The sequence below is a fragment of the Mauremys mutica genome, chromosome 2 (genome assembly GCF_020497125.1).
Source record: "Mauremys mutica isolate MM-2020 ecotype Southern chromosome 2, ASM2049712v1, whole genome shotgun sequence".
In the NCBI taxonomy this organism is placed as follows: domain Eukaryota; kingdom Metazoa; phylum Chordata; order Testudines; family Geoemydidae; genus Mauremys; species Mauremys mutica.
In genome coordinates this window covers 129,493,680-129,515,811 of record NC_059073.1, presented here as the reverse complement: position 1 = coordinate 129,515,811, position 22,132 = coordinate 129,493,680, and the positions used below count along the sequence as shown (strand labels likewise).

At 39.1% G+C, this 22,132-nt stretch overlaps 1 protein-coding gene across 1 annotated transcript in view; it reads right to left on the bottom strand.

The window, feature by feature from the left end:
• CDH9 (cadherin 9) overlaps positions 1–21,887 on the bottom strand; it is a 107,360-nt gene extending 85,473 nt beyond the window's left edge. The window contains exon 1 of the mRNA XM_045007966.1: positions 21,772–21,887. The gene's annotated coding sequence lies outside the window, so the exon portion shown is untranslated. The remainder of the gene's footprint in view (positions 1–21,771) is intronic.
• Between the last annotated feature and the right edge of the window lie 245 nt (positions 21,888–22,132).

Here is a 22,132-nt window from a genome sequence, read left to right as displayed (position 1 = left end):
TGTTAATAATAGTACTGCTTGTACTCCTGTGGTACAGGTTGTTTCAGCTTTTCTCACACTCCCTGCTGCCAGCTTTTATAATTCAGCTATACAAGTTCAGATGTTTGTTTAATCTAGTTCCTACTAAAAGTGCCAAATTGGTAACTCTGAACAATGAAGGTCTCTATTTAGCCATAGGTATAGCACTGGTCCCACTAGTGCAAGCTTCTTACACTGCCCCATCAATTCCTCATATGCCACAGTGATGGATGACCTTATAAAAACCTGTATAGAGAGTTATGCTCTAACTCTGGCCAGGTGGGATTAATTCTAGGGGTGAGGCAATATATCAGTCTTCTTATCCATTTAATCCTTGGCCTCGCTGCTGAGACTGCATTTATTTGCACTGATATCTTTTTTATGATTTGGACATTTGTTCACTAGCAGCGGGACTGAGACCACTACCTCTTTCATCTAGACCACCAAATAGGCTTTACATGACAACTGAAAACAAATGTTGGCCATTGCCCTCCTGGGCCAGATTTGAACTGGTGACCTAGAGGAGGAAGGTTCTCGTACTTCAGTCTGAACTCCCAGCTCAGGTTCTGAGCTCCACTACGCTATTATAGAACTTCTGATCTGTTTTACCCGAACGAATCCAGAGTACCTCCACTAGTTTAGTGGTGTCGCTCAAGGTTTATCTGTCTTCCTGCCTCTCACTGCCCTCCAGAGTCAAATACAATAAAAAACAAAGACAATGACTGCATTAAACCCTGTTTGGTTTCTCTGACACACTTTGGAAAACATAGGGCCACATTCCCCAGTGCAGTGCAGCTGCTTTGCTCCATCTCACCAACATGACTAAGACCCAAAACCATCTTAATTCACCCAGAGAGGATCAAAGTCAGGGTGATCTACCAGTGATGAAGAGCACTTACACAACACAGCATCCCCCCAGGCTACGAGCATTCACACATCCACCGATCACCAGCATAGCAGGTTAAAGGCATCATGTCAGAATCCTGCTCCATCACACTAATCCTCAGCTGTGGTTTTGGCCCCTTTAGCTACTCTCAGGGCATGTCTACGCTATAGCTGCTACAGTGGCACAGCTATGATGCTGCCACTGTGGCACCATAGCGTGGACTCTTCCTACATCATGAAGGGTTTTTCCATCAGTGTAGTTAAGCCACCTCTCTGAGACATGATAGCTTGGTAGGCCAGGGGGTAGGTCGATCTGAGTGTGAAATTTTTCACACCTCTGACCAATGTGTCTAGGTTGCTAGAGTTTTTAAGTGTAGACCAGGCCTAAAACATCATAGAGTAATTAGCCCTGTACAAAGAGATAGCAGTATCAGGAGAATGCATAGGTAAGTACTAGAGACAATTATGTTAAGGCAGATTATCTCTTTCCTTGCTTTCCGTGGGAAGGGATATTTTTATGTGCAGTACCTGGTTGATGTCCCCATCCTCTGACATCCTAACCATTTCTACTGCATCAAATCATGATGTCACTATAGAATATAATGATTTCAGGCAGGGGTTAAGCAGTAGAAGCTATTGAAATGCTTTTACTGCAGCTGTCCCAAAAGAGTGTTAATTGTTCCTAAATAGGAGTCTCCAAGCTGAGGGCTAAGGACTTGAGTGAACTAACTAAAGGCAGCTGTTCATGGCAGAGAAAATACCTTAAGCTGCCTGATCACAATAGTGGATGATATGACATTTTGTATAAATATTACTATTACATAATTAGTAATAAGTAATAAAGTATATTGAAATGTTATTGCCCTGTTGGCTAACGTTTCGTGAATTATTAATGCAATAAAGTGAAGGTAATGATATAGTGACATAATCATAATGATGTAATGTTGTAAAAGTAAAAGATATAAATCTATAACATTCTTTAATAATATGACCTTTAAATGTTCAGTGGAGCAGTAGTATGGTCTAACGTCTGGATAATAAAGGGTGCTACACAAGCCTTTTAACATGCTGTAGAGAAAATGTGTCTTTTTATGTACATGCACACATTTTCTATAAGAATAATCAGAAAGCAGAAGTGGAAAACTTCAAAGAGAAAGTAACACCAATATTTTAGTTGACACTCAGGCTGGTTGAAACTTTTGATGAGAAACAAGGTCAAATTTTTCATATAAATTTTTTGCCAAAAAATTCACATTCCTAGTTGATACACAGCACTAGAAAGTTGGAAATTTAGAAAACTGAATCTAAAGAACCATCTTAAATGTAGAACTGTGTTTAGATATTTATTGCAAGAGTCTGGTAGTGTGCTGCAAAGCCTAGGAACCCAAAATGCAAGTTAAGGATCAAATATAGGCCCTTTTATTTCCATGCTTTGGTAGTTCTGTCACAATATTAGGGTGAAGACTTGAGGTAAATGGGAGCTTGGATTCTTACTTCACTGAGACCAGAAATTGGCCCTTAGTTTAAATTATTAAGTTCTAACTTCATTATGACTTTTTTTCCAATCTCAATGGCCATTTATTTTACAATAATAAGTATTCGTGCTAAGTAGCAAGCAGTCTTTTTATGTAATTCTTCAAGGGACTGACTCAAAACTCTTTGAAACTTTCAGGGGCTTTTGGATCTGGCCACATTTTATCAAACTTGTATTCGCCCCCTTCCTGTCACCCGCAAAAATCTACAGTTGATTTATGTTTTAGTGATGTAGATGAAGACAAAATATTAAGAGAGGGAGAAAATTTGCCTTTTTTAATAGATTTATATATATTGGTCTGAAAGGTAAGTTAGTGAAAAATGTTTCCCCATATATATTCCCTTGATACTCTTATTTTGAAATACAACACAGACCTCGTTGCAAAAATAGGATCTGTTACTTTTCAGTTTTTACAGTTGCTACCATGCACTAATATTTTAAAACATTTCATGGAAAATGTAGTCAAAACACTAAGTGGCAAAAGCATGTCTATTTTTATTCAGTGTCCAAATTCTGTGTGCATTATGATTACATTTTACAAGAAACTGTTATAAAAACACATGTTTTATTCACTCTGTCTTCCACAGTCGTTAAATAGTATCTCAGGAAAACTTAGACACTTGTATAATGTTTTGGTGCTGAGAATATATGGAGTTTTCTTACAAATAAATACTAGATATCTGCTATCCAAAAGGGGGAGCCATAGCATTATGCTTTATTTTTCAATTTTGTGCCTGTATACTTGCATACTGTTTTCATTGTATTTTCAGTGTAAACATTCATTTTGCTTTGACGTTTTTGTTCTTATGTATTTATATACACAAACAACACAGTACTAATAATTTAACCAGTTCATTGATCTAGTGGTTTTAACTAGAATTGTGTGAAAAAGTCACATTGAATGTCAAGCACACTTCAATGAAAGGAAAAAATATCCGTTATCTTGTTATAAGACAGAGGACTGGGAATCAGGAGCTCTTTCTGGTTTTCTGGACTCTGCCAGACTCCTCTTATGTGACTTTGAAAAAGTCACTTTGTCTCTTTCTGCCTCAGTTCCCCTTCTATGAAATGGAGAAAAATAATACAAGAGGTGGTGGTGTTTGTGGGCCAAATATATATATATATATATATATCCAGAGCACTGTTAGATTTTTTTGGAGGGAAGGTGCTACAGAAGTATCAAGTATTATTATTTGTAAAGTGAGACTTTACTTTGAGGCAAATTGTATCCACAAATCTCTACCCACACTCTGAGAAATTTACCAAACATGAGCCAGGATTGTTCTTTCAGTTGGGATGCCAGTAAACAAAGGTGTCTGCCTTTTAGGAATACAATAGAGAAGTAGATAGATGTATAGTACTTTCCTAACTTCTTCAGGAGATTCCCTTTGTTCTCTTCCAAAAGCTACTCCTACTTTCAGTGACCTCCAGAATACCCCTATAGATAAGAAGAGGTATCCTGCAACTTTTGACAAAAGAGGGGGTGGTGACAGGATGGACCCCTGAGTTGTCAATTGGACGTTTGGTTTCCCCTTTTGAAAACTGATGAATTACAATATAGGTTTGGTTTAAAAAATTATTTGAGAAGCAAACTCTGGCTGGTTTGTACATCATCCATTCCTGATTCTCTTACAATATATTTACATATCATTTTAAAGGTCTTCCGTGGTGCTGCACCATGTGTTTGGTAAAAACAACAGTACACAGACAAACAACGAGGAGTCCGTGTTGCAGTTTAGAGACTAACACATTTATTTGGGCATAAGCTTTCATGGGCTAGAACCCACTTCATCAGATGCATGGAGTGGAAAATACAGGAGCAAGTAAAAATATATGAAAAGATGGGGGTTGCTTTACCAAGTGTGAAGTCAATCTAACAAGATAAATAAATTAACAGCAGGATACCAAGGGAGGAAAAATAACTTTTGAAGTGGTAAGAGAGTGGCCCATTACAGACAGTTGACAAGAAGGTGTGAGTGACAGTAAGGATAAATTAGTATTGGGGAAATTAGGTTTAGGTTTTGTAATAACCCAAACATTCCCAGTCTTTATTCAGGCCTAATCTGATGATATCCAGTTTGCAAATTAATTCCAGTTCTGCAGCTTCACGTTGGAGTCTGTTTTTGAAGTTATGAAGCTTCCTACCAACACTACATTCTCAGGAGAGATTCTGAGTAGTCAGGAGCCCAGGGACACAGCAAGAGAGACAGGCACTGAGCAGAAGAGGACTGCTGGCTCATAGGGTTCCTGGGCCAGAATCAAGTACAGCAGGTGGACCGGGGTTCCCCTACCAGCCACTGGCACAGAGTTTGGCTGACTACTTTCTGGAGATGGCATTTGGACAGTGGTCTTGTTGGACTCTGTAACCCCAGAAGTGGTGGGCTAAATGGGGACCTGGCCAGAAGGCCAAGTTACCAGAAGAAAGACTATTGCAGAATGAGCAACTCTAATATTAACATGATACAATATTGAGTCCCCTCTTAAAAATCAGAGCAGCAAGCTGACCACATCCATCAGTGCCATTCATCTCTCTGAGTTGGCTCATACCCCACTAGATCCATATGAAGAGGGGGGCCTTCACATGCATATCTTCTTTTTACGTGGAAACTAGTGAAACCCTTAATGAATGTCTGGGATATGCATTGTTGGAGGGGGAGGAGTTGATGGGATGAGGTTGGGAGTGGTGACGCATGTTGTCAGTCCTCTAGTTATGTGTGTACCTCACCTGAAAAAAAAGATATTAGCGGTCCCCCCCCCCAGTTTTACTACGTTTCACTTTTAGGGGGAGGTTTCTACAGCCTAGGAAGAGTCCCTGAAGGTGGAGCTTCATTGCCAGGGAGGTGGGAGTTCCCTGCTGGAAGCCCTTACCAGTGTAGAAACACATGGCCTTTACATTGATGGTCATGGCTTCCCACAGATGCACAAGGTTTGTGCTGGGGACCCCCACCCTTTTCTTGGGTGAAGACAGAAGTCGTGCCCCTCTTCCCCAAAGGACAATGTGAGGGATCCCCATGAGGAAATACTTACAGAAATTTCCCTTACTGGGCTCATTCCTCTGCCCTTTATCCTGAGAGGGGACAATCTGACCCTCCATGTAGAAGGTCTCCTGATTATTTTACCACTATAGAGTGGATTACATCACTGAATTAACTGTAAAGAACAAAATGGTCAGACACATAGATGGACATAATTTGTTGGGGAAGAGTCAACAGGATTTTTGTAAAGGGAAATCACGCCTCACCAAAATACTAGAATTCTTTGAGGTGGTCAACAAGCACATGGACAAGGGGATCCAGTGGATATACTGTACTTAGGTTTTCAGAAAGCCCTTGACCAGATCCCTCACCAAAGGCTCTTAAGCAAAGTAAGCTGTCATGCGATAAGCAGGAAGGTCCTCTCATGGATTGGTAACTGGTTAAAAAGTAGGAAACAAAGGGTAGGAATAAGCGGTCAGTTTTCAAAATGGAGAGAGGTAAATAGTGGTGTCCCCCAGGATCTGTACCGGGCCCAGTCCTATTCAACATATTCATAAATGATCTGGAATAAGGGGTAAATAGTGAGGTGGTAAAATTTGCAGATGATATAAAACTTCTCAAGATAGTTAAGTCCCCAGAAGACTGCAAAGAGCTATAAAAGGATCTCTCAAAACTGGGTGAGTGGGCAACAACAAGGCAGATGAAATTCCATATTGATAAATGCAAAGTAATGCACATTGGAAAACATAATCCCAACTATACATATAAAATGATGTGTCTGAATTATCTGTTCCTACTCAAGAAAGAGATCTTGGAGTCGTTGTGGATAGTTCTCTTAAAACATCCACTCAATGTGCAGTGGCAGTCAAAAACGTGAACAGAATGTTGGGAATGATTAAGAAAGGGATAGATAATAAGACAGAAAATATCATATTGCCTCTACATAAATCTGTGGTACGCCCACATCTTGAATACTGCATGCAGATGTGGTTGCTCCATCTCCAAAAAGATATATTGGAATTGGAAAAGATTCAGAAAAGGGCAACAAAAGTGCTTAAGGGTGTGGAACGACTTCTGTATGAGGAGAGATTAATAAGACTGGGACTTTTCAGCTTGGAAAAGAGACGAATAAGGGGGGGATATGATTGAGGTCTATAAAATCCTGACTGGTGTGTACAAAGTAAATAAGGAAGTGTTATTTACTCCTTCTCATAACACAAGAACTAGGGGTCACCAAATGGAATTAATAGACAGCAGGTTTAAAACAAACAAAAATAATTATTTCTTCACACAACACACAGTAAACCTGTGATCCTCTTTGCCAGAGGATGTTGTGAAGGCCAAGACTATAAGAGGCCAAGACTATAAGAACTAGATAAATTCATGGAGGATAGATCCATCAATGGGTATTAGCCAGGGTTGGCAGGGATGGTGTCTCTAGCCTGTTTTCCAGAAAATGGGAATGAGCAGCAGGAAATGGATCACTTGATGATTACTTGTTCGTTCCTTCTGGGGTACCTGGCATTGGCCGCTGTCGGAAGACAGGATACTTGGCTAGATGGACCTTTGGTCTGACCCAGCATGGCGGTTCTTATGTTCTTATGTAGGCTTTATGGCAAAGGAGAGTTTTGAGAAAGGATTTCAAGATCATTAATGAGGTAGCTTTGTGGATGTTTATGGGAAACACGTCCCAAACTTGTGAGACATCATGGGAGAAAGCATCAAGGTACTTATTTGAAAATTTAACAAGTGGGCAATGGAGGCTGACATCATAGGTACAATCAGAGGCAATCGTTGATAACTGGATAGTGAATGAGAGGTGAGAGGGAGTATGACACTGAAGGGCCTTGAAAGTGAAAACAATTAGGTTATGTTTGATGCAGCAGAAAAGGAGGCGCCAGTGGAGGAATTTAAAGAGAGGGGTAACATGGTCAAAGTGACTTATATGTCCTTTAGGTGGTTGCTTCTCATCTGCAGACCAGGAGAATATTCTTTGAGCAGTATCCCTGCTTGCCTCTTTGTCATATTCTCACTGGGTTATTCACATCCCAAGAGGCAAATGGGTTTGCTGTCCAGTTGTAATAGCTTTTCTGCATCATCTATTTGAGGATCATGATCTGAAAGCACTTGATCAGAAATCCTGCATCACAGAGATAAATTTCATATGATGAATCATTGTTTCATTAAGAAAATCTCAACACAAAGGCTTTATGGTACTTGGTGAAGATATAAAAGTCCTTTAAACTGTTGTGATCAATATGTGACATATTGAATATTTCATAGACATATCTGCAATCTGTTTGTTCATATGAACTCATTAATGTATTCCTCTGGTTCTCTCTTGCATATGCCCACACCCAAATGACCTTCATGGATGAGGTGTGCATTCCTTTCCTTATGCTGCGTGGAAGTTAATTTAATTATTTTTAAAATTACATTATCAACAACCATTAAGCTAATATGAAATGATGCTGATCATAACTAGAAATTTTTATTTCTATCTTTACCTCCAGCTATCCCTCAGGTATCATCGTTTTGAGAAATTCTAGTTCTCCACATTTTGGGGGAGGAAATAAGCAAATACATTTTGAACAATAGCTTATCAGTGTTTATCTTCATATTGTAACTCTTATTGCATAGCAAATGTGCTTTACTTGAAACTTTTGGATGCTTTCCTCTGTTGAAAGCTGCAAATGCTTTTTGGTGCTATTTTGCTTCTTTGTATGCAATTTTTTTCCCTATTATCCACTATTACATGACCCTAGTAATTTATTTCACTGACTGACTTAATAACTTTAAATTCACCAAATATACTTACGACTGAAGAATTTGGTCTTTCGATGTAACTAGATTATTTTTTCCTCCTTTGGGGAGTAATACCTGGGATTTCCTCATGATTTAAACAAATCTACTGTGTCTTTGGTGCAACTGATTTAGTAAAACAAATCTTTGAATTGTTCTAGTTTATTATTTATATTTTGATTATATGAGATAAGACCTGAAGCATACATTTAATCACCTACAATTTTTCACAAATTTTAATCCCTAATGCAGGCTGTTACCATATCTGAGCAGTAAAACCAAGTGTTCTCACTGTGCATTTTTATATTCACTTAACACTTGATAATGATAATCCCAGTTACTAGCAGTTTCTCTCTGATGCAAATTCCTAAAATTTTACTTTTGTTTTCTCTACACCATTTACACCATTCTAGCAGAAAAGGGCTCTCTGGCTTTATTTCCCATTGTATAAAAGTCAATTACTTTTGATTTCAAGAAAGGGCAATGCTTTTGATATTAGAGGATTAGAGTAATATTATTTTTCACCAGCCAGTTATTCTCAGTGGGGATAAATGCAACATGGTAGAAGCTTGCTAATCTACACTTTGACAAACCATGCTCTTTATAACCAGCACAAAACACCTGGTGGTCCTACCCCACCCACCTCCATCTCTCAGCACAGATTTAATAGCAGATGCTGTAGTTATGTTTTACATTGCTAACATGTCACTATTTTTACAAAATAGGCTTTATAACTCATATGTGCCTGTTCCTAAATGGCACAATATTTAGGAAATGTATTGACTGGATATGTGTGTGTGGGGGGGTGCAGACTGCTCCTCATTGTGTATGTGCACTGCTGTGGGATCAGCCGAAGGACAGGGATATGACATTGTTCCTGGACCTTGACACTTCTTTGGGGTGACGTGTTCCCTTCCCAGCGTATACAAAGGACCCATCCTGTGAGAAACTGAGTACAGTGTATGGTCTATAGGGAGCATTACTCTTCACTCTTATGTCAATTTATTCTCCTCTTTGACATTTTCATTTAATGGGTTTTTTAATGTATGGATGCACTTCTGTTTAACCTGTGCATGTTTTTTTTTGTATGAGTTTTGTTTGGATTAGTTTTACAAGTAGTTTTAGAGAATATTAAGCAGATGAACAATAAACATCTGCTCACAAAAAGGTGATGAGCGATGGAGCAATGAAAACCAACAATTGTTGTTCACTGAATTTTAAAAGACATAAGCAGAGGGCTTCAGGAGCTTTTGCTAGATTTCATGAATATGGTTATAGGTGAAATCATTTCCACTAGCAGGCACAGTGATTTACAGTAAGAAATAATGAGATTCTACCTTTGAAATAATTATGGAGTTTTATATATGCTACAATTCCCCCAAGGAGAATTTTTGCCATATTTACAGAATTGTCATTGTTTTTCAAAGCAAAAATTGCTCCTTTTTATTTGCTTATAGAAATGACAATCTTCTTTTGTGTAGAAGACTGAAAAATTGGGGTGGAATCATAAACAAATTTACTTTCTGTGAAACTACTGAAGACATCCCTTTTGGTTTTTCCACATGTGCAAGAAAGAAGGGGCTTTGAGGACGTGTGAGGTGGGTGCATATATGTGCACAATTCTAATTACCACTTATGAAGGATCTCATTTTCAGGGGGGTTTCTACCTTCTGTATTCATTCAAATATTTTTTGTATCTTTGACTGAGGAATGTGTGATTGTCTTTTAGCTGCACATAAGAAAATAACTGTTGGTAAATGCAGATGGTAGTGGATAGCTTTTTATTATTAATGCCTATAATCCTCTATTTACCCAGAGAATGAGATATAGTATAGCACAGATACCAGCTTTAGTAGCTTCCTACACTATTCATCATGTCTCAGTCTTGATCTCTGTGGACCAGTTTTAGCAGGTCTATTTGTGTATTGATCTCTGCTGATATTCCCACAGTCCAGTGGTGTGTTTTGTGATGGAAACGTTTGCCAAATAGGAACACAATTAATGTCACCTGCCTTGTTTTTATTACACAGAAAAATCTAATTGCAATTAATTGAGAGGAGTCAGAGAAAAATAAAATACATTATAAAAAAAAAACTTTGCATGGGTTACTATACTCCCTTCTTTCTTCCCAGGACCAGGGCCGGCTCCAGGCACCAGCATTCCAAGCTGGTGCTTGGGGCGGCAATCTGCAAGGGGCAGTAGCCCCTGTTGTTTTGCCCCCAGGCAGCGCGCCGAATTGCCGCCGCCTGCGGCAGGGGCAGTCCGTGTGCCCTTAGGCTGGCAGGCACGTTTCCGCAGTGGCGGCAATTCGGCAGCAGCTTCTATATTTAGCTGTCCGTTGCGGCTTCAGCTAAACATAGAAGCTGCCGCCGAATTGCCGCCGCCGGGGATACGCGCCTCCTGCCCTAAGGGCACACGGGCTGCCCCGCCCGGGCGGCAATTCGGTGCGCTGCTTGGGGCGGCGAAAACTGTAGAGCCGGCCCTGCCCAGGACCACCAAAATATTAGAGATTGTCTTGGTCATTTGCTAACACTTGCATTCAAATTTTAAAAGGGCATTTCAGTAGAAAATAACACAGACATTTCTGGCTCTGGGTGCACCAAGGTGTAGGCAGTAGATTTGTCATTCACCCCAAGAAGAGACCAGGTTGCCTGACTGTCCCCTCGAGGAAATGAAGTGGAAGGAATTCACTCTTCTTCAGATAGGGGTTTAGCAAACACCTGTTGTTTGGCAGAGATGATATGAGATTGGAGAATTAATGGATGCTTATCTCTGAAACTTTTCAGGTATATCCATACTGCATCATTGTTCTTTAGAGTGAGCCTGAGTCACTGGTACCTCTCCAAGAAATAGACGATTCAGAACTAACCTATTGGTTGGAGTAGATGATGTGCTGGCCGTGATGAGTCAGGGTATATTCAGTCCAATTATTGACCAAGCAGTATGGCATAATGGATACAGCACTGGACTGGCAGAAGACTGGGTTCTATTCCTAGCTCTAGCACTTGGTCTACTATATTTTTGGGGGCAAGTTGCCTCTCTGTGCCTCAGTTTCTGTAATAGTGATTCCCAGACCTGTGAGCCACTGTGTTACCACCCCAGCAAGTGCCAGCTTTGCTGTTGCTAAACTATGTATCAGTTCCCTAAGACACCATCTTGTCTGCCTTGCCAGCAAACTCTTCAGGACTCTGCCCATCCAAACCTTGCCTAGCAGGTAACAGTCAGGGAACTCTAATTCACAAATTTCCCAATCTGTTTGCAGTACTCAGCCTCTCTCGCAAAACTTTATCAAATTTGCAGCACCCTTAAAGAGACTGTACACAGCAGTTTATTAGCTGGGATTCACAAACCCTCCACTTCAAACAAAACACCGAGATGGTTTATCGTAAAAGTAAAACAAGTTTATTAACAAAAGGATATAGGATTAAGTGATACCACGTAGAAAGAATAAAAATAAAAATGGTTACAAACAAACGAAACTAAAATGTGCTTCTAAGATTAAAACTTAACTTAATCGGCTCTAGTTCTTGTTCAAGATTGCTTCTCTACTTACAGCAGCTTCTCCAGCATGGCTATTCCAGCCGGGATCCACCCTTACAGAATGATAGTGCTGGTTTCTTTGTTTCCTCAAGAGGTAGTTAACTCTAGGGTAGGGGTTCCCAAACTTGGTTCACGCTTATTCAGGGTAAGCCTCTGTCAAGCCGCGAAAAGCTTTGTTTAACTGAGTGCCCACAGGTACGGTCGCTCGTGGCTCCCAGTGGCCGCAGTTCACCATTCCCAGCCAATAGGAACTGCGGGAAGAAGTGGCCCAGCCCACGCCCCTTCCCACAGCTCCCTCTGGCCGGGAACAGCAAACCGCGTGCCACTGGGAGCTGCGAGCGGCCGTACCTGCGGATGCTCAGGTAAAAAAAGTGTCTTGCAGCCTGCCAGGGGCTTTCTCTGAACAAGCCGTGAACCAAATTTGGGAACCCTTGTTCTAGGGGTTTGTGATCTCTCTCTCTCTCTCTCTCTCTAGTCCAGTAAACCTTTAAAATGTATTCTTCTGAGGTATTGGCCTCTTTTATTTGGCTGGAGAAAATCTGACTATCAGCCCCCTCCCCCCCGCAAAGTGCCAGGTTTAAAAACATTTTAGTCTCATATTTCCAGCACATCTGTAAAGATTTTTATGGGTTAACCATACATACATCACACAAGAATATTAATAATCAGAGAGTTATTAGTTTATACATGATATATTACATACCATCTTTGGGGTAAATATCAGGACAACAGTATCGTCTGGCATTGAGGTGCTCTTAGGGACACAATTTCCTCATATATGAAATGGGGATCATAATCCTGACCTTCTTTGTAAAGGGCTTTGAGATTTACTGATTAAAAGTGCTATATAAGAGCTAGGTATTATTACTAACAAATTGTTTTATTAATCTTTTAAACTTTCTCCTTTTGCACTGATAGTGTGTGCAGAGTAGCTATTCCCCTGGGATTTCCTCTTTGATATTTATTAGTCTGGGCTTGCTGCTCAAGGCTGCACACCTGAGGTAGCCAGCAGATTTTTCCCTTAGCCCAAAACATCTAGCCATCTCACCAGAGTCTGATCCTGGCTAGGATATATTCCATAGGGATTTTGTCATGCCAGTGGATTATGATGCAAGTACATGCATGGTTTACATGCCATGCATACATTACAAACATATTTTTACCACAGTCACCGGAAGTTCAGGATTGATTTCTTTCCTACTAACTGCTCTGGCTGACTAGCATGAAATTTAATTTGTGCTAATCAACTTGAGGTGAGGGGAGCAGAAAATTTATGTGGCTCATTTATTTTCCATTACTGCAGCAATCTCCCCCTACTTATATCCCTTAATAGAATGTTTTATATAGCAGCTTTCATACTTTATAAAGCAGAGGCTCAGGCACTACTGATGCAAACACTGTGTAGGCAAACTGTGTAGCTGTTATGCTTTCAACAGTGGATCACTTAGCCCCTGCAATGGTGCAGCATTCCATAGTACTGCACCGAAATCAGGGCTGGATTAAGGTAATCCAGGACCAAAGGCACATGACAATTTGAGGTCTCCTGTGGCTTCACCCCTACAGAGCTGCTCTCATACCCTCGGAGTGGCAGTGCAAAGGTACTCTCAGGAGACAGTGGCATGGTACTCTCCTGTCCCTTTAGGAGAGGTACCAGGGCCCCTTCCTCCCCTTGTGAATGGAAGAGGTGGGCCTCTCATTATTTACTGAAGTAGCCTGGATGTATGTTTCGGTGGGTGAGGAAACACCCAGTGCGCTCTTCTCCTCCTGCCCCGTGTAGAGTTCCCTGCAGGGACAGTGCTGGCATGGCCCTCCAGGGCAGTAGATCTTGGAGATAACACCCTATTGAGATATGTGTGTCAGTTCACGCTTCTCAGAGCTATTGCATCAGGCTGTCTGCAGTCTAAGCAGATGTTACTGCATTGGTTACACTTGGTTCATATTTTTCAAGTGTTTCTTCAAAACCATGAAGCAAGAAATTTACAAAGAAAGAAAGAAAGAAAGAAAGACAAGACTCTCATTTTTCATCATAAGAAGTAGGACTTTAGGCTTGGGCCTATAGTGCCTATGCCTTAATTCAGTCCCAGACAAAATGTAAACTTTGAGCATAAATACTGCTCTTGGTTAAGAATTTAAAAACCATGCAGATGCCTCTGTCACTGTTTTCCATCTGCAAGGAAGTGTTTAGGGTCATTACAGTACAAATTTTGTCTTTATAACTTGAGAACATCACTAACATGGTGCTATCAGCCATTTTTGTGCAGCTTTGCAAGAAGTTAAAGATAGCCGATAACCTGTGTAAGAGCACAATGGAATATCTGGAGAGCCATTGGGTACATTTCAACCTACAAGTAATTTTCAAACAAATCATTTAAAAATCAATGGGTTTCAGGGAAAACTATTGTTATCTAGAATTGGTGTGTCCATCTAGCCAAAAAAAGCTTGAGTGGCCTATGCAATATGGGGCTGCTAACTAGTGTGTGGGCTTTTATTTGGGACATATTTGCATTCAAATGTAGCCATTAATTCGTTTTTTGTAAAAGGGGAAAGTAGCAGTGACTAGAGACAATGTTGGCAGGGTTTGCACTCGAATGCCAAGGTATTTCAGTCCTGATTTATAGCAACTTTGATAGTCTACTAATGAGCCATTATTTACCTAGATTCATCTTTCTAAGAATTACATCAAATTGTGTGGCACTTTGATAATGTGCTAATGCTCACTAGTTATTAGGATGTGCCATAATTTGGGCTTAATCACTGAGCTCCAGATAGGAAAGGATAATTCAGTAATGTGTGTGTAGACTGGTGATTATGATGTGGTGTAGGGTATATGGCAGGGTTTCTCAAACAGGGGTCACCGCTTGTGTAGGGAAAGCCCCTGGCAGGCCAGGCCGGTGTGTTTACCTGCCCCATCCGCAGGTCCGGCCGATCGCAGCTCCCACTGGTCATGGATCGATCGCTGCTCTGGGACAATGGGAGCTGCTGGAAGCAGAGGCACCGCGGACAGACCTGCGGACGGGGCAGGTAAACACACCGGCCCGGCCCGCCAAGGGCTTTTCCTACACAAGCGGCGACCCCTGTTTGAGAAACCCTGGTATATGGTGAGGCAAGACAGAATGTAGTGCTTGTTAGGTTTTGTAATGATTCTTGAATGGCATATTTGCACTAATGTTCATTAATATTTTAATTAATGGCAAAGGGTGCTTAGAAGCCAAGACAAGCATCCTTTTATTGTGTTGAATTCCAAATAAATAATGAATGTGTGGTGTTGACAAACCCCTTCTCATCAACCTTGCAACCCCCAGGGACACTTTTGCCATTACTGAATAATCACATTAAAGCAGACGTTCTCAAACTGTGATCTCTTGTTCTCTGGTGGGTCATGGAGCACTTGCAGGTGCTTTGCAGAAAGTTGCCTGCTCACATGTGGCCGGTGCTCCCTATCCTTATTTCCAGATTCTAAATTATAATAAAAGTCAGTTAAAAGTATATTTAATACTTTTGTTAATATTCCTTTGACATGTTGACAGTTGCATGTTTGCCGCAGGGATGTTATGATACCATGGATAGGAAGGAGGTACCTGGGGGATTGTGAATGAAAGGGTAGGTGATGCCTGAAGCAATCTCTGTATTAAAATGTGAATCATGCTATGAAAATGTTTGAGAACCACTGTTTTAAAGTGATGTGTGTTCCTTGTCTTGTTAATAATAATAATAATAATAATAAATAGATATCTAGCTCTTTCTAACATGCTATGCCTATAGAGCTCAAATTGTTTTACAAAAGAAGTAAATATCATTATCTTCATTTTACAGATGAGGAAATTTAACTGCAGGGATGGAGTTAGAGTAAGGCAGTGACAAGGTTGGGAATCCACTGGGCCACACTGCTGTCTACAGACAGATATAAATGTCATCCAGAAATGTGTTTTAGACATGAAACATGAGGTGTGTCACATAGATTGTAAACTCTTTTGGCTTTGTGCCTAGCACAATAGTGTCTTGCTCCTTGACTTGGGCTCCTACGCACTACCACAATATAGATTCTAAATAATAATAATAATGAATACAATAAAAAAAGGATCAGAAATAAACATTAATGTCTAACACTGATTATTTCCTTCAGGCCCATATAATTTGTGGATTATTTATTTATTTTAATTTATTTTGCATAGGTAAATAAAGGTTAGACCTATTTCAGACATTGAAAAAAAGGGGGAAAATATCTTCCACAATATGATATTTATTATAACTCCATGTGACAGGATCGTGCATTATTATCGTCAGTCAGAGGTCATTTTAAACAGCCAGATTCTGCAACTCTTTCTTACAATGACTGGTGTGTACTCACAAAGGTAATTCTATTGTCTTCAATGGGACTACTCTGATTACTAAATAATACTCACTGCAAGTAAGTGCTGAAGAATCTGATAGAATCTGTATATTGCCTTCTGATAAATAAGATTATAGAAACCTGCTTTTGAAAAAACAGGTTTTACAAGAGGCTATTGGGTAATGCAAGATCAGATTGATTTCCACAGGTTTCATTGAAGACACATTCAAATAAACAGACAAAACAGGTAGATGAGAAGGAAAGGAAGCAAGAAAGTGAGCATGTGTTGATTATATCAAATGGGATATTTGCATTATCAAACTATGATGAAGAGCAGCATGAATAAGTAAATAGATTCACTGTCTGACAGAAGTAGCATTGTAAAATACTAAGGAAATCCATTTTAGTCTGGTGCTTGCTTTCACCTAAATTTGATTTTTTTTAATCATTCCTTCCATTATGTTGCCTGAACATTGCTTGGCTCAATAAGAATGACAAATTCCACCCATGACCTGGGATTATGTTGATTCATTAAATTTATATGTCACCAGTTTATTAGCACCTTCTGATCATATCATAACATGAAAATGCTAGATTTTAAAATAATCCAATTTGCTTTCATAATATCTAGGCATTATGTCTTTTATCTAAAATCAGATGTAATGGATGAATGGCTTTCACCTCCTCAAGAGGTGAATAACATATTGAATGATGGAGGAAGGGGGAAAATGGAAGATATTAACCATGCTGATAATTTGATATGAAGATTTTAGAGTCTGATACAAGGTATGCCTTTTAATTTGCGTTTATGAACACTTATACTCTCACACTCACTGATTTTTTATTGTTAAGACATGCCAAAAAGTGTGTTATTCATCAGCAGAAAATGTGGGGTTTTGGATCAACTCATTACCCGTGAAATTGATTTTCAATTTCCAAAACTAATGGGATAAATGAAATATGCCTGTATAAACTGTCAGATGGCATAGATACTGAGAGGCAGATTCTCAGCTGGTGTAAATTGATGTCAGTTGGCTTCAATGGAACTATTATGATTTGTACCAGCTGAGTATTTGCCCCTAAGAATAATATTGAGAAGGTCTACTGGTATAGTTAATGACGACTTCATTTTCCTTTAACAAACATAGATACATTACCCATACTTTTTTCTCTTTCACTGATGCTTTCAGTGGTGTTAGACCACTGTGCAGACTTCAACAGCTCTTCTTCCAGGTGCTTAAATGAGCCATTTACAAATATTTTCTGTGTCTGAGAGAAAATTTGGGTCTCTGTACAATGACATATGGTTTTTTTCTTCCCTTGAGTAAGATCTGTGGGGTCAGAACAATGTGGATAACATTTAATAGCCAACAAATGTACACTCACACATTTGAGTCTTTATGATTTGGCATTTTTGAAAACAGTCGTTTATAACAACAAAGCCACAATGATGCCATGTTTGGGACAGGGAAAATTGGGTCTAAAATGCAAGTTGTCCCTTATATTCTAGATACCCTGTTAGCAAAATGTATGAAATCTAAATAGGAAGCTGCATTCCACTGGTTTCAGAATACATACTGTGTCATGCATGGGAAGTTGCTGTGCATTCCCATATTGCTGTTATAGAAACATTGTTTTGAAATAATAGATTTCATAAGAGACTATATAATAATTAAAGAGCAGATTTTTATCATGTAAAGGCAGTGTTGTAATGGATAAGATATTGGAGTGGAGATGCTGCTTGTATTCCTAACTCTGCCACTGACTTGCTGTGTAATCTTGAGCAAGTCAGTTTAGCTTCTGGTGTGTCAGTCTCCCCACCTGCAACATGGGGATAGCGCTACTTCTCTTGTTTTGTCAGGTCCCTTGAGATACACGGATGAAAAGTGCTACATAAGAGCTAAGTCACTATAATAAAGTACTTTTCACTAATAGATCACAATGCACGTCACAATCTGTAAGGTATTTATTCTCACAACAACTCTTTGAGTAGAAAAATGCCACTATCCCCATTGTACAGATGGGGAATTGAGGCACAGAAACTTGCCCGAACTGTCACAGGAAGTCTGTGGCAGAGCAGGGAACTGAGCCTGGATTTCCCAAATCTTAGGCTAGTGTCATAAACACTAAATAATTCTTCCTCCCTATTATTATTAGCAAATGAGACATGCCACTCCTTTCCATACAGGATTGAACAATTATTTGTCTCTAGCACTTTCTCAGTCTTGAACTTTCTTCTAAGCTGTACCTATATATACGTAGTATTTTCTATGGTCCTTATCCTCCCTTTATTGAAGTCAGCGATAAAATTCTCATTAAATTCCATGGAATTCCAAGGAGCAGAGCTTAGGTCCACTAGGATTGACATGAACAGTCATCTGATCAAAATGGTACTTTCTTGTTTAGTCACTCGAGACAAAAATATAGTGGGCTTCTAATGTGAGAGGACTTTAAGTTATAGATCTTTTTACCATGATCGATCCCTGAAAGACAACACAATAATCTGTTATTTTTATCCTACAGCAAAATTTGCTATCAATTTGATATTTGTTTAAATGTGAAAGGAATGATTGCTTCTCCTGGTATTCTGTTTGTTCAGATTTGTGAGTAATTTCCCTTCACTTTATTTCTTCCTTTTGAGGGAATCTGGGTTTTAGTTTCCCAAAATTACTTTTCATAAACTCACAAACACAAAATGCAGTCGGCTTCCATTCAGACATCCCTATTCATGTTCAAATATTTGTGCTACTCGAGATACTATTTGCATATATCACCTGCTGCAAGCCCTAGAAATTCAGAAGGCACTCTGATGAGAGTAGAAACATCTTTGTGTAGGTTTTTGTTTCAGTAGCATCCTACAGTTAAATGGTACACACTGAGGAAATGGGGAATTAATACAATACTATCCCAATTCCAGGCTTGTTCAGCTGATTTTCCATGAGCACAAGATTTCTTCATGAACTGTGAGAATTTTTACACAATGACTCTTTGAACATAACAGAGTGTTCATTTCCAATAAGGACCTGCCACATCACTGAGCACTTGGCAGAAGCTTGATTAGGAAGAAATAAAGACAGGATAGCCGTTCTGTATTTTAAAACAGCTGCTACATCTTTTGTGTCCTCCTAAAATCAAACCAAAATACCAGAAATAATGTGCCTTTAAGGGTCATATCATGCCAGGTTGTTGGCAGTATTCATCAGATGGAACTGAAATTAATCTACCACATTTCATCTCCTGAACAAACTGATCTTCAGAGGAAATTTTGAACCATATTATTTACCACACCCACATCATACAGTTTTTGCCAGCTGAATACCTGTGACCTAGTGGCTGGCTAGGTTTTCAGAAACCATTTCAATTTTCAAAGATTTCCAGACACAATCAGATGTTAATAGTAAGTTGTTTGGTTCTATTCATAGCCTTATGAATGCGGTCTGAGTTAAGTAATTCCTTTCTATTTGGCACCTAAATTGGGGAACTAAATTATTCTCATTGGTTGATCTAATTATCACGGAGTATTTCTGCCAGCCCAACATAACTAACATCCTTGTTGACAAGCATTCAGACGAAAAGAATATGCACACCTCTATAAATGAGCTGTTATCCTGAAATCTGGATATCTGGAATTTCGGTCTTTATTCATAATGGCCAATTCACCATGCAAGTTATAAAGTTTCTATACAGAAAACATGAAGGAGTCTTAACATAAAATGTACAGAGACTAGGATATTATATTGCCACACTGTATTTTGTCTTTCAGCTTCTTTTTGTACCTATATAATACACTTTGCATTTTATTAATATCCCTATTATAGCCTTTATCAAAATAATAGGTGTTATCCCTTCATGCACCCAAATGTATAACAGTTAACTGTGATTATTGAAATAATATTTGTCTAGTCCAAACATATCAAGAGAAAAACAGAGCTGTGACAACTATATTGGGTATAACTTTGGTGGTTTACAATACTAAATAAAACACATGCTTTTTTCATTTAAGATTAACATTATTCATATTTTAAGGGACATGCTTTTGTTATAATTGTTTGACTGCATAACATGCCTGTTTATGTAAAAGTCTTATATTATTGCTAATAAAACATTACAGTAGGTGGCAATATGTTATGTAATCCCACCTTGAATCCAAACTACTAGATTGTAAATCCACATGGCAGTACCATATATTGAAATGCCATATCTCCATGTATAGCACCAAATGCACATTTATTACATTTACTACATTCCCCCTGATGGGGTTCTAAATAGCCACAACAAAATGTAAAGCACAAGGTCTAAATGTTTAATTGTATATCTATTCATGTTTAAAATTAATTAATATCCTTTATAGGGGCGAAAAAACCCCACAGCTGTCCTCATCAAACTCCACTATTATGACCAGTATCATTAATAAGGAAGATGTTTGACCCTACTAGCTAAGCTATTTTAAGTGCATGGCTTACCTGTGTCATAAGAAACTTGAACTAAAGTACATTGCTCTGGGGCATGAACTTGCTCATATTAAAGTCAACTGCAGTTTTGCTACTGACTTTACTAGGAGCAGGATTGGACTCCTGGTTGTAAACTTGTCTGCTGCAAAAGGAAATTACCCTAACCGAGCTCCTATTCTATTATCCTGACTCATTATTTTCAACTGTCTGCAAGAGGATAAATTGGTACAGTATGCATATTGCTACAGTATTCACACTACTACATTATTGCAAGGAATATTGATTTCCTTAACATTAGTATTCATCATTCTTTGTTTGAGACTTGTATGCTCACTGAAATTGAATTGATGTGATTGCACGTTTCTTGTATGTGTAAAAAATGTTGTTTATCAGATAATTGCATTCTGCAGGTTACTTTGAAGTCAAAATATCAACTGTGCCGTTCATTCTTTCTGCCTTGGTTTCTATCCAGTTTGCTTTTTCTAAATATCATGTTGGCTAGGCAGTTAGTTAGCACTTCTGGAAGTAGCCTTATACTTTAATCTGGCTGTCTTTGACTTGCTGCTCAGAATATCCCAAGGAGCATTACCTTTACCTCTCCAGGTCCCTGAACCTTATGCTAACAGTCATTTTAACTGACTGTCATTTTTTCTGCTGTATCAACTACACATACAATATGGATTTTTTTCTCTTTTTGTTCTATAGAAATAGGGATTTTTCTCACTCAAATCAATGGCTAAAACTTGCTACTTGTTTATCCTTTTATCTAGAGTGAATTCTGACTATAACCTTTCAATAAAAATAGAAGTCAAAGATAGAAGGGATTGCAGCTAACACTCAGAACAGGAGAGAGAATACCCTGCATAAAAATGTTAGGATATACTGTTAAAATGCAAATAAAATAGAACTTACTGTATGTTGACACTGAATAATAGCATAAAGCTTCCTAATATACATAAAGCAGTCTCTATGTATATATTATAATATTCAAGGAAATTAACCAGGCATTGCAAGTTTTGTGTTTCAACTTTCAGTAGTCTATTACAATATTTTTTTATAACAACATCTTAAAATCCCACCCCCTCCCCCCCTTATTACAGAAAATAAAATAAACCAAACCTGAACAGAAAAGGTAACAATCAAGGATCACTACTGCTTTGAACAATTTCTTTTAAAGGAAAGTTTCCACTTTTAGCTGCCAGTAATTCCAAGGCTAAAATAAGTTCATCCTCTTACCTTATTCACCAATGTAAAGTGAATCTAGCTTGGCTCTGTGATGCACTGCTCAGTGCTGCTTCTCTGCCTGCTTTCCCTCTGCTGCCTGTTACAGTATCTCCACTGCTGGATGTACTTGCATCTAACTGGGGCTCCCTCTCTCCCAGAATCACTTTTAACTCAGGCAGGCAGGGAGCTGAAGCCAAAGGGACTCTCTATCTGATTGGTTTCCATTCAGTGCCCATGATTAATAAGAAACGTCCCTCACACAGAGAGATATTGCTGCTGATGGAGCCGCAGTGCTCAACATGAGAAGGTTTGGGGCTGGGGGGAGTGCAGGCTTTGCCAGGCATACAGTGATTTGCAAGTGAATGCAGTGGGA